The 13,853-nt window shown below is 44.5% G+C and overlaps 1 protein-coding gene across 1 annotated transcript in view; it reads left to right on the top strand.

Annotated features, from left to right (window-relative positions):
- The window catches only part of DCTN2 (dynactin subunit 2), a 71,309-nt gene that overhangs the window by 22,582 nt on the left and 34,874 nt on the right, over positions 1-13,853 (top strand). The gene's annotated exons all lie outside the window — the stretch shown is intronic.

Here is a 13,853-nt window from a genome sequence, read left to right as displayed (position 1 = left end):
CGCACATCGGCTCTCCTGCGCCGCTCACCTCCCTAGAGCCGGTTAGAGGCTGACAGCCGTTAGAGCCGTTGGCTGGCGGGCGGGGAAGCAGCCGCGGGGCTTGACGTTCTGACTGCCATCGCCTTTTCCCTTCCCTCAAAGCCCTGGCCACCTTCTCCTCCTCTTCCTTCCCCATCTCTGAGCTGCTTCGCTTCTCTCTCTCTTTCCATCGCCCCGCTGCCGCTGCGCCGCTTACTTGACAAGCGCTGCCTCCCGTCCTTCCTGCCTGCCTGCCTTCCCCGATCTCTCCATCCGAGGAGAAGTGTGGCCCCCCCACCCAAAACCACCGTGGGAGGCGGAAGGCCCGGGCGGGAGGCGGCGGCGGAGAAGGCTACTAGCACCAGTTATTTCAACGGGCTGAAAGATACTAGTAGATAATAACCTATAGTTTTATGAAGATTCAGAATGCATACATTTTCTAGGGGGGTTCCATGGCTAAAATCACTTTCCTGTTCCACTTAGCTGCAGAACACAGTGTGAGTTAGGTTTAATGGAATATGAATTGACGTTGAACGATAGTAACCTTCCATTTTACTACAAGATATTGTGCCTGTGTAGACTCCATCAGACTAGCCAGGCTCTCAAAGCTGGCAGCTGTTGTTTTCACATGCTCAGGAGCTGATTACTTTAACCCCTTAATCTCAGTGAAACTGTGGCTGCTGAAATTGACTTGAACTCTTTCAAATTAGGGATGAGGCAAGAATTTACAGAACCATATCGGTGCTCTGAGCACCAGTATTGTTCTGTATTGATTGACTCGCCATGTCTGAAAAAGTTGGTATGCTCCAAGGGCATATAAATGTGACATTAAAAGTGGTTCACACAAGTCCACTAAATAAAGTTGCCTCCTGAACTTGCTGTCTTTGCCAATTTCTGCACTTAAAGTGGCAGCATGGAAACATGCATGCATCCCAGTAAGAAAATGAGATTGCACTGAGAATTATGAGCCTATAGAGTGCTCTTGAAAATAGCTGCCCATTCCCAGCACTCTCTGATGACACTCATAATTGCCAATCTAATTCTATATTTTAAATATATTGAACGAAGAGGAGTTTCGCTGTACTATTTCTGAAGAGGAAAAATCTCCATTTCCATTTCCACCCATTTAGGAGTGAAACTGATTGAACCAGAATTTGCTAGTAGCAGCCTTTAAATAGCAATCTGGATCTTTCCATTTCACAAAGATTGTTTTGAATCTGTTGACAAGGAGCGGTCCAGCCAGTTCGCCATTTGAAACTGCAGGTTGGAAATAAATGCCCCAGAGATGCAAAAGAATAGAATTAATGTAAATCAGGGCAATTTAAATCATGACTGTAGTTGCCAAGAAAAAGGGCTGATTTAATTCACCAATTTTTATCCGCCCTAAAAAAGAATTGACTGAACTCCTAATGGCTTGCCCTACTGAGCAGCAGTAATGTAAAAACTATTCCCGCACATTAAAGAACATTTTATTTTTAAATTGCTCAAGCCTACAGTTAGTTGGGTCTCATTTGTCCTCAAGATAATACCATAAGTCTCAGGATGACCAATTTCTGCCATCTCTCTCTCTCTCTCTCTCTCTCTCTCTCTTAATTGGCTTATAAAATTAATTTTCCTGGCTGCATAATCTGATTGAATATTTGCTGCTGTAAAGAGTTGAAGGGGGATAATTAACTTTTAATTGAGAAGCCTGACTTTGCAAGGCTACCCTTTTCTACAATGAGCCGTTTTCTTCAACTGGAAACTCGTGGAGAAGATAAAGGTCCAACATTTGGTATGCAGATACTGAAATGGGTTTGATGAAAAAAATGAGACTCCGCACTGAATTGCCAGGCACATCCCTTTTAAAACCAGGGGCTTACACAACCCCTTTAAAGCCAAGGAGTGCAGGTCCACACCTGATCCTCCTCTGCTCACCGCCATTGCTGTCATCCCAGTGCTCCTTCTCCCCTGCTATGCCCGGGCACTGGCAGGGCATCTCCCAGCCAGTGTTTCCTCTAAGGTGTGCACACTCACAAGTTTTTGTATGTCTGCTCAGTTAATTTTAGATTCTGCACAGGCTGAATCGGAAAGGCCCCTCTCTGAATGCACACTGTCTTGATACTGCCTCCCAGAACAAAACTCATTCTGCACAGAGATGAAAAAAAATTAGAGAGAACATTGCTCTCAGCTACCGCGGTGTGATGCCAGCACGCACATGACCTCCTCATGCCATAAATTTAGGAACCAGACAATGGACACTGGGCAAAATTACCAGATTTAGTGACAGATGTTCTGTTGAGAGAGAGGGCAAATGGGCTTTTCTTTGTTCACTTTACAAGTAATTTACTTAGAACAGAAACAGGATTTTTCTGTTTCAAATAAAAAAATCTTCACATAAAGATTGTATTAAATAACTCTACTTCTGAATATCCTAGTCTAGCACCTCGGTTAAATTTTTAGATGCCATGGCTCCCTGGCGCCAGGGATTTGTCAAGCCCTGCTCAACACAATAAATCCTGTGAATTTCTGCCATTCCCAACCCTCTTTTCAGAAGTTCAGATCCCATATGTACTCTGATTTTTCTTCCTGGGTGATGGAAATCTACTTCCCTTCCTTCATACTCCTACAACAGGGCTGCTCAACTTCAGCCTTCCAGGTGTTTTTGGACTACAACTTCCATAATCTCCAGCCACAGCAGTCTAGCCAGGGATTATGGAAACTGTAGAACTAAGATGGGAGAAGTGCACCTTCTTGAAATGGTCCCTGCTATACAGCTATTAAAGGTACAGGAGCCCTGTCCTGTATTGAAGTTGGCCTTCTGAAGGTGATCAGATGCTGTACTTTGGGGGGGAAAGCTTGTAAGATATTCTTTGCTCACAAGTGCTGGCTTTGTTAGTATAGCAGTAAACAAGCATTTGTATGAGCTGTAGATCTTGAATGAATGAATGAATAAATAAATAAATAAATACACGTGACCATTAGAACAGGGTCTTTGTAACTTCCTGCACAGATATGGGCAGAACTTGTGATTATACTGAGTACTCGGCATGTTCTTCACCAAAAATACAAACTTTCCCTGTCTCCACTGGTGAACAGTCTCTGACAAATTCCCTCTTTATGGAGAAATATTGGTCACAATTGATTGGAAGTTCTCAGTGCCCAGAAGAGGACACATACTCATTCTCATTCTCATTCTCTCCCTTCCTTCCTCCCCACCCCCGGACTCTGGCCTGCCATAGGGCTAGAAACATGTTCTCCCCCTACCATCCCGTGAAGAAAACAAATAGTTCTGGTAAGAACTAATCTGCCACTTTCCTTTCACTATCCCTGCAATTGGACTAAATTTGGTCCAAATCGGTTAAGCAGTTCACAAGTTAGCCCATTTACACCGCAAACGTTCATGCACCTGCCATTTTGAATTGGGTTAGATGACAGCATCACAAACTATGCCTTTGAGGTGTCCCTGTGTGTCCCTACAGCTGTACCAAATTTGGTCCAAATCGATTCCCACTTATTCATTTCATTTCATTTTACATCCCGCTCTTCCTCCAAGGAGCCCAGAGCGGTGGACTACATACTTCAGTTTCTCCTCACAACAACCCTGTGAAGTAGGTTAGGCTGACAGACGTGACTGGCCCAGAGTCAACCAACAAGTACCATGGCTGAATGGGGATTGGAACTCGGGTCTCCCTGGTCCTAGTCCAGCACTCTAACCACTACACCACGCTGGCTCTCACTTTACCTCAAACATTCATGCATCTGCTATCTTGAATCAGGGTGGATGACATCACAAACTACGATGTTGAGGTGTCCCTGTATGTCCCCACAACTGTACCCAATTTGTTTCATATTGGTCCAGGCATTGCAAGGTTGATTGGGCGGGATCACAATCTCTCTCTCTCTCTCTCTCTCTCTCTCTCTCTCTCTCTCTCTCTGCTGGGTGATCTCATAAGCTTACTTTCCTTAAGGAATGTAGGCTGAAAATCCTTTAGTCCAGGCATCTCTGGCTGTATTTGGTGGCAGAATCAGAGCTAAAGGGAAGAATCATGAGATCCCCACAGAGATGTCCTCACTCTAGCCTTCCCTGTGTGTAGCTGCCAGAACTTCCAAGTCAGCAACCCCATTATCAATCCTATTTGGTGGTGATCAGAATCTGCTTTTGGTACTTAACTCATTGGGGCTCATTATTTTGATCTCCAGACATGCGCTTAAAGAAACAGCTTAGCAATTGCACAGCATCAGATGGTCCCCCCCCCCCCCAGCTCTTGCTTGTCAGTGATACCCTAACAACTGTGAACCTAGTTTCTGCAGAGAACCCACCTGAAAGTAAGAGACCAGTCCCAAAGGTTTCTTGTTTGGGCTTGAATGCAATGTGTTGTACTGAATGTACTGTGAGTGTACTTGCTAAGCATCCTTGCAGTAATCTGCTAGAGGAATAGTAATTTCTGCAGCACCACTACCCTTAGAGCAGTTTATTTGCCCCCACCCCCACAGGTGTGTCAGAAAAAAGTATTGTGAGTCAGAGGATTACAACTAATTTGTATATAATAATTGCATGTATGTGATGCAATTTGCATATCAGTGGCTTAAAAATGGAGGATGCCAAGCTGCAAAAGAGCTTACATGATGCTGATTCACACACTGTAAGTGACACCCAGTGAGGGGATGTGTGCATTTGGGCCCCTCTCTTCCTGTCCTGGACTGAGAGGGACTCTTTTCTGCTAGCCGTTGGAACAGACAGAGGTGGATAGAAAGACTTGCCTGGCAGGACTGGGGCTGGCTTATCTCTTGGCTTCTCTTTTCTCCCTATCCCACTGTGCTCCAGAAAGGAGAAGGAGATCCCATACTAGTAGTCTTTGTCATATGCCTTGTATTGGGTAGACTATTAATCCATCTCGCCCAGTGCCGCCTGCTCTGACTGACTGCAGCAGCTCTCCATGGTTTTTCCTTGGTGGAACTCCATCTTAACTGGTGATGCCAGGGATGGAACCTGGGAACGGCTATCTTTGACAGCAGCTGTTCTTGCTTGGTTCCTGGTTGAGTAAGCAAAGAGCAGTTGAGCATTATTGTTGAGGAATAAGAAAGCTAGCTCTGTTTTAAAATATGGAGAGGGAAACATCCCTACCATATGGACCTGAACGTATTTAAAATTATTTTGAAATATATCCTCATTTTCACTCTATGAGCATCCAAAGCTGCTTATAACAATTCATTTAAATGAAAGTACAATCAACACAAAGAACCTGAATACTCCAGCAGCCAAGAAAACAAAAACTAAGGGGAGCATAAGCACTCAGAGGATTAATTCAAAAGCAGCCACTTTAGTATTAAACACTCCAAGGCTGTAATTACCCTTTGCAGTCTGTGGATGAGTCAGATGTTTTCTCTAGGTGGGCATTTTTACAAACTGTTAAAGCTGTGTGAAATTCCTGAGATGGATCTCTTTTGCCAGTGACTGGAGTTTTGAAGGTTTCTTGATCGATGACAGAATGGAACAACAGCCTGCCCAGGTATTTTAAGGCCTTAGAAGAGGCCATCCATTTCTCTCTGCCCCAAATGGCAGCTTTCATTGGCTTGCTTTGTTGGAAAACAACCCGGCAGTTCTGCCTGCCTGAGCGTGGATTGAGCTGCATCTAGCAGTCACTGGCACCTTCAGATGGCAGCTTGAATTAATGATGCTGAAGCAGTTGCTTGAATTCCTCTCCACAGTGCCTTGGGGATTGTAGTCGGGAGCTCCAGGCTGCAGAATTAGTAACACTGGCTGGATCAGTAATCTAAGGGGGCTATAAAATAGGAACCTGTCTGTATTAGAGCTCCTGTTTGGGGTGATTTCTCCTGTGTGTTCAATGGACTGGCCATGGAGATATGTGAAAACACTGGCACAGATCAAACATTGGAGACAGATGTCATATCACCTGAAACACAGTGTTTTTCAATGGAGTTTACACAGTTGACCAAATGTCATCTTAGGAAAAGGTATTTGGTGATTTCCATGCATGAGTGAATTGGTCCTTAGTGCCCCTCCCCCACCCCAATGTGGAGAGTATTTGCCAGAAAAACAGGTTCGATGGGGTATGGGGCTTTTGTCCCTCAACAGTGCTCTTCCTTCTTTGCAGCCTGTGATTTCTTCCATCGGCTCTATGGACAGGCAAGCATCCACACAGACTGTGAATGGGTACCATGTGGTTTGCGAGCACCAGGTGTGCACCTGAATATGTATGCACTTGAGACGTGCACAAATAAAAATAGAGATTTTTATTCACTAGATTTAAAGAAGTCTTTGCTAATCAAATGAGTTTTAATTGATTAAACCATACTTTTATATGGTGCATATATGTTCTGACTGGAGTTATCTCACTTCCTGGGTGAGAGCGAAGGGGAACGCCTCTTCAAAAATTATGCTGGCCATCTGCTGTTTTTATAAGCACTTTTTATTAAAATAAGTAACTTTTTTTTTCTTTTTAGAAAGGTGTTGCCTAATTAATCATGGATGCCTTTTTAGTTGATTAAAAAGGTTTTTAATCAGTTCAACAGACGCATAGGTTAAAAGATGCAGAACTTTAAAACCAAAACCATAGAGAAATGGCCTAGCAGTCCAGCCAAATTGGAGGAGGACCTTTTGTAAAGTGAAATTATCTGGCAGTATGCTTCTGTTGAGAGTAAACCTGTTCTACTTACTCTGCTTATCTCTTTTGCTGGGGGAAATTGTGGCATTTCCTCCTCTAAGAGAAAGCAGGGGCCATGTTTCTACGTGTGGGGAAACTTAAAATAGGAGTAGTCTCAGGAGCATAAAATCAGATCAGTGTGTTTCCTGTCCTAGGATAGATTTCAGGCTTTCAGGGGTCAGCATGTAGTGGTTATCGTTTCAGACTAGGGCTTTGGAGACTTTGGAATTTGAATTGGTTCAAATTCCAACTCAGCCAGTCTTGAAACTCTCCAGTCACTCTTTCTCATTTACCTTACAGGGTTATTGTGAGGATAAAGTGTGTCAGGGGAAGTGAGTGGCTTGGAAGAAGAGTGGGATAAACGTAATAAATAAAAACAAGCAGTTGGAATGGTGTTTCAAAGGTGATGATTTTGGGCATGGCTTTCAGTATTCTGCTGTAGCACCAAGGTGTTTTGAATTTTGAACCATATGTAAACTACACTGCTAGTATATCCTCCTTGCTGCATTCTTTCCTCCTTGCACACTTTCACGCCTTTCTTTGAAGCTATAAGGACTAGAAACTTGGAAACATGAAGGCTGAAATCCTCAGGAAATGGAACTCTGCACCCAGTTCCAAAGGTTGTACTTGTACATGATCTCAGAATACACACAGACCTGGTTTATAGGTCACATAAACTCAAGAGTAGGGCTCAGCGAAACGGATGGGGCTGAGGTGGAGCCTCATTGCTTGCAAGTCGGCCTAGTCCACAAATGCACCAGAATGAAGGGGTAGAAAGGACTGCATCACTTCAGATGACAGGCGTGAAGAGCTCCCTGCAAGTAGAAAATTGACACAGCAAGGAGTGGGGTGGGATAGAACCTCTTTCCCTGACATGGGTTTCTGGTTTTTGTTTTAACGTACAAGATTTGTTTTACATGGGGAACGTTCAAATACGGTATCACTCCACCTACGGCCTGAAGTGGTGGGCAGACAAGGCCTTGATGAGCTGAAATTCTAAAGAAAATGAGAGCTGGAAAGACTGCCTCAGCCCAAGCCGCGCTGTAGCTGCTGCTCTGCTCAGCCCTGCCTAAACTGTGTGGTGTTGGCAGACAGTGGCATGGTGTGTGGGGGGTGGTGGGTGGGGCTGTTCACAGATGGGTTATGCAGGGTTATCCCTTTTTGCTGTAGCCACCCAGTTTTTAAATTAAGCTCTGCTCATACTGCATTGTGTGAATGTGTCCTAGTGCATTATGGTTGGGGCTATAGGTTGCTATAACAAAGGTGACTATCAACACTTATGGGGAGGATGTATTGTTGTTGTTGTTGTTGTTGTTTTATTTTATTTTATTATTATTTTAAAAGTTTTTCTCATCACTAATGCTCATGGGACCTGTGATTCAGCACTGTTAACAATGGCATTTCTTTACCTCTGTTATTGGTTATACAGATTTCCCCCCTCTTTGCAGCTGTCTCAGAGGATGCATTAAGATATTGGAAACTTACCTAATGACTGTTTTAACTGTGTTTGTATTGAATTGTTGCACACTTTGAACTTAACCTGAGTTTTCCTAATGCTCTTCCCCCTCCCCTACCTTCACACCACCTTGCCTGGACACTAGTTTGCACAAGTAAGACCATTAAAAATGCTTCTTTCTGTTTTTATTTATTTTGCATGCTTCTAGATTTTTAATTGTTTTGGTGTGTTTGCATGCGAGTAAATCTGCACTTCCCTTGGTTTTAACTAATTCATTTTAATTCCCTGTTTATAACTCCTATGGCAATGAGCAAAAATAATTGGGCCTTTACATTTCAAGATGATTCATCAAAGGATAGTTTTAATATATTTATGCGTGATTCAGAATCTTTTCATCAAGCTGTTGCACAGGTCAGAGACAAGCAAAGAATTCGGGATGGTGGGGCTTTTGTTTAAAATGAGCAGGGAGCCTTGGGGGCAGTAATTTGGGGGGAAAGACAAGAAAAGCTGCATTAAAAGCCCATATTTTTGTCCTTTTGTCCTTTCAGACTAGTACAAAAGAAGCCGGCGGGTTCCAGAATAAAATGTATTGTACCAGAGACCTCAGCCAGGCTATCATTCTCCAAATCTGCATTTTAATCCCTATGCTCAGCCTTGGAATAAGGGGAGCTTGTGCTAGAATGCCTCTGAGCATGTGCAGAGGGCTTCCTTTCACCGCTGTGTAACAAGACACAGGCCTGCCCCAAATCTGCTATTGAGAATAGCGTTCCCAAATCAGAAAGCGGTAGTTTTGGGCCTATCTCACATTTTAAACACAATGCTTCGCATAGTCTCCCTCCCCTTGTGAAACTCATTCATAACAGGCATGTTTAGGTGTGTGGCAAAATGAAAGCAATTATCAAAACATAACACAGGAGGCAGCCTTGAGGTTAAGTCTCATTGAGTCTCATCATGGGTAATTTAGGTTCTCATGTTCTCAGTATCTTGTTCAGAGAATGAGGTTTAAATCACTTTATGCTTTTCTCTGGTTTCAAATCTGTGTGTATGTGTGTCCATCCAAATTAGATTAACAATATTTGGTATTTATAAACACCACTACTAGCAGTTTAGTGGCAGGTAAGTGTGAATTTGTGTGTAATGCAAATCAGCACCATCATAAGACATGTTAGCTGCTTTTGAGAACAGAGTTTTCTTCTATTTTGAAAACAAAACATTCAAATAGGTTGAATCTGGATTTTAGCTTCTGAAGGGGAGGACCTGGCATTGTGTGGGTACCCACTCCTTCTTGAAGAATAGGATTTTCCTTTGCAGCATTATCTGTTCCCAGTGTGTGACTTGGATCAGGCCCTCGGCCTTCCTACTCTTAAATTGCAGCAGCTGCCTTTTCCTTTATTCCTCTCCTCTCCTCCTACCCCAGGAGGGATGTGTGTATACCATAGACACAGTTTGAGGCATGGCTTTATGCTGATACGCCTTTTGCTGTTGTGTAGTTTAGAAAGGCTACAGCAGTAAGAGGAGAATGCCACATAGTTTCAGTGCTGCTGCAACACTGGCTCCCTAAAAACCATGGTTTGCAAATCGGGCATCCACTAGGAATGTGCCAGCTTCCTCTCTCTCTCCTAATCTCTTCAGTGCAAATTTCCCTTCTCTTCTTTTGTTGGCTTTAACCATGGTTTATCATTGCACCTGCACTTATATAATGCTAACAAGAAACCCTCTTAACCAGGGTTTGAAGTAAAGTTTCAAAACATGGTTAAGAGGGAAGCCACTGATGCAGATATAACACTAAACTGTGTCTCATGCCAACAAGAGAAGGGGGAAGGGATCCGTGCTGCAGAGGAGGGGTCATATGTTCCTGAGGCTAGATCACCACTTGCAAACCATGGCTTGCAGGGAACCTACACTGTCTCTGCACCAGACCATAGTCTTCCAGCTGTTCAAGAGTTCTCCAATCCTCCCTGGCATTATTGGCAAACGTCGCCACGGCCCAGTTCAGATGAAATGCTAAACTGGTTTAACATTATGAGAGGTCTGTGCAATGAGCCTTGGTCTTGTGGGCTCCCCCTCCCCTTTCCTCACACACAGACACTTTCATTCATGGCCTGTAATTTACTGTAGTTTTTTCATTTTGCCTAAATATAGGAAAATATCGTTTGTACAAACCATAATTAACAATCAGTCCCTGAACCTCTATATAGATGAAATGGGAAACTGCAGCTTGTTTGTTTGAAGTGTTACATTTCTTCAAACAAATTGGAGGGGGACTGTGTAGCCCAAGGCACACTGTGGTGTGTTTTCATGGTGCTAAATTATGATTTATCATTTCTTCTGAACCAGTCCTTTAAGTTGAAACATGAGCAGGATCTCTGTGATAAGTTTCTGTCCCTCTTCTGAGCTTCTTCTTTTTAATAAAAGAAATCACATCCATCTTGTTTGTGTGAGGCAGATTTATTTCAGAGGCCTAGGTTAAGATCAAAATGGATAATGAACAAGGAATCAGAAGGGACAGGGTAGTAAATTGCTTAGACTTCCTAGCTGAAAACTGAGCAGCTCTTTTAAAAAAAGAAAGAAAAAAAGAATGGCACGACGATCCACCCGAAGTTAAGCACTTTTAAAAGTTCAATTAATCTCAGTGGGAGAGTTCAGTACATGCTTAAAACCTTAGATCGGTGGGACTTGAAAAGTGCTTGTCTTTTGGTTGGATCGTGCCCATTGTGGCTGTCTGCTCAATGTCCCACTGACAAATGGCTCCTGTTGCAGCCCAAGAGATGGCTACCAGCCTCTTCTTTGTTTCTTTTGCATGTCAATCACCATCCGAGGAAACTTCTTGCTTGGTCACATAGCCCCTGTTTAACTGCTTTAGTGTAGGCTCTGAAGATGCAAATGGAGTGGCGGCGGCTGCAGCTAATTCTTTTGCCCAGCCCTGTATTGGAAGGACAGAGCCAAGGAGCAGGCTATAGGCCAGATTACCAGGAACCCTGAATACCTGTTCCGATGCTCACAGGTGGCCCGAGAATGCGGTGACCTTGTTCACATTATGTGCTTGGTGCGGTAACAAGGGGATTCTCTTCTAAGGGGAAAACTACTCGTTACCACAGTGTCCAGTTATGTACAATTGCACAGAAGAAGTTAGGCACCCACTGAAAGGGGTGAGACTGAGAGCGTAAGTGTGGGCATGTCTCACTTATTTCAGCAAGACTTTAAGCTTCCTCTGCCTTGTATAGGAGAAGCTAGAGGAGGAGGATCTGTTGCCTGCATACAGACGAAATACGGGAAGCACTGTGAGCCTCTCTTTATATGTGTGTATGGCTGTAGCACCCCAGCAGATTGAATGCTGGTATATCCTCTGGCTGTTCCTCACTGCTTGGCTGCCATCTTGCTGCCCTTCCATCTTCCTGTTGGGAAACCAAGTGCCCTATAGCTAGTTGCTTGAGAATGAATGCGCCACTTTCCCTCTGAAGCAGTCAGCTTTCTTCCCTCGCTTGCTTTTGCTTCAGCCTAGCTGCCTCCTGCTGCTGCAAAAAAGAGCACTCCCCTGCAAGCACCAGAGAAAGAAGTGGCACAGCTTCGTTCGGTCCTGGGCAGCCATCTATAGGGCACCTCCTTCCCCAGGAGGAAGAAGCGGGGGCAGCAGCAGGGTGGCCAGTCTGTGGGAAGAACATTAGAAGCTTTGATTCGTGGGTTTGCCCAATGGGCACATACGTGGTGTAAAAGGAGGCTCGCAGTACTGTGAATGTGCATCCAGCTCTCCATTTTTAATTTGACTTTCCCCAGGCCTTTGAGTATTCAGGGGCAAGCAGCTTTCTTTGGATCTGCTGGCTTGTAGAGAAAGCAGCCTGAGGCTCTCTGTTCTCTATACCCTTGGCAGGCTTGCACTACCCCTTTCTTGTTAAAGATTTCCCATTGCCTACCTCCATCAGATATGTGATGGGACTAATGTTTTAAAAAGAGAGGTGACTTCCTTGCAGGAGCCCGAAGAAATTGCAGCTGGCTTCTGTGGCTGTCCCGTCACACCAGCTTGTGGAAGTTGTAGCACAATTGTCCAAAGACTCAGCTTCCACCTGGCTCTGAGGCACAAGTCGGTCCAGAGTCCTGCTGCATGTGGGGGGAAGAGCAATTTTATCGCATCTCTCCTTCCTCTGGAAGCATTAACACCCATAAATTGATCCCCATGGGCTGTATGACCCTCAGGGACATATTTATGTATGTTAAAGAGCGTTTCTAGGGGAAGGAGCACTTGGTGAAAATATCTCTCTCCCCTCCCTCACTCCACCCCACCCCCTCAGCAGCAGGGCTGTGGATTACTAAACGCTGTAGAGGCGTTCTGCATGCAGTGCCTTCGTGGTGTCAGTGGAGATGTCCGCCCCGAGTTGTGTATGTGTTTGAACACTCCAGAGGCCAAGCAGTTGAGAGTCATTAAGTCCATCAACTTGAAGGCCTTTATAGCTTCTCTGGAGTTCATACAGTACATTCATATTTGGAGCATTGCATCCTGGTTGATCCTTGCATTATGAAAGGGTATAGAAGGGTAAAGGGAGTACTTCATGGGAGTTTGAAGTTGATTTTCCTCAAAAAAATAAATAAATCCCTCCTCCCCTTGGTTGGAAGTAGGACCAAAAAGCAGACATAATTAAAGACACCCTGGGCAGCCATCTGCAACTTTAAATTGTTGAGCTTCAATGGGAATTGAGCAGCATCATGTCTTTTCTAGCTCTTCTCAGCGTACCTGAGCAGAACAAAAGAAAGAGAGTGCAATTAAGGTTTTAATTTCTGTTGTTGTAAACCACCCAGTTTTGAGGCGGTGCTCAGTGTATAAGTGTGGCCCTCCAGTTTCTTTACCTCCTTCAGTGTTTCCTTGTTCCTCCAGAGCTTTAGATACTTTTCCGTTTAGAAGCCAGTGACTTTCCCCCACAGCTCTGTTCAGAAGGGAATAGATCTTCCGCTCGATCTCTTCCTCCCACTCCTGCGTTCCATAATTACCTTCAGACGCCTCTTTAGCAGTCTCGGGCCTTTTTGTGTTTGATCTAGTGGGGCACCATATCTGAAACTGCAGCAAAATCAGAATTGCCTGTTAATTATTTAAGGCTTCCTCCTACTCGGCAGTCTAGAGACCAGCAGCATTTAGGAAGCCTTGAAAAGTGTGGCTTGCTTAGCCAGTGTGCCAGGCTAGAAGAGGGTGGGGAGAGGTGTCACTCTTGCTTGGGCTCTTTCCCATCACTAACAAAGCTGGCCACCTTACCTGCAACTTGTTCTGTCCCATCGTTTCATGTATGTGAGCACAGCAGCTTAACCTAATCCTCCTCCCTGCTGCCTTTTAACCCAATGACCACTTGGCAACCTTGCATGGTGTATGGACAAGCATTAACTCCATTATCTCCCTTCTCAAGAAACCCTCTTTGCTGCGGCCTTCCCAGAGGTCCCGCCAAGGGTGCAAAAAAATGTTTTTAAAGGGGTGGGGGGCTGTTTCCAAGCTCGGCAGTAGTGGGTTTTCTTGTGCAGCGAATATGTTTGAACTTTTGGTGCATAGTGCATGTGACAACCTTCTAATACAATTTTTGTCTTTTCTTCCCTTCCTCCCCCCCCCTTCTTAACTCCCCCCCCCCGCCTTTTTCCATCTCTGGTGGAAACGCAAGGAGCTGGTAAGAAGCCTCACCTTCTGTCTGCTTTGGTGTTTGTGCTGAGAATTGTAGCTGCTGCTAACCTTTTGCCCTTACCAAATCTTGCCGCTATTG

The sequence above is a fragment of the Hemicordylus capensis genome, chromosome 2 (assembly GCF_027244095.1).
Source record: "Hemicordylus capensis ecotype Gifberg chromosome 2, rHemCap1.1.pri, whole genome shotgun sequence".
Taxonomy (NCBI): Eukaryota; Metazoa; Chordata; class Lepidosauria; order Squamata; family Cordylidae; genus Hemicordylus; species Hemicordylus capensis.
This window is presented reverse-complemented; position numbering and strand designations above follow the sequence as displayed.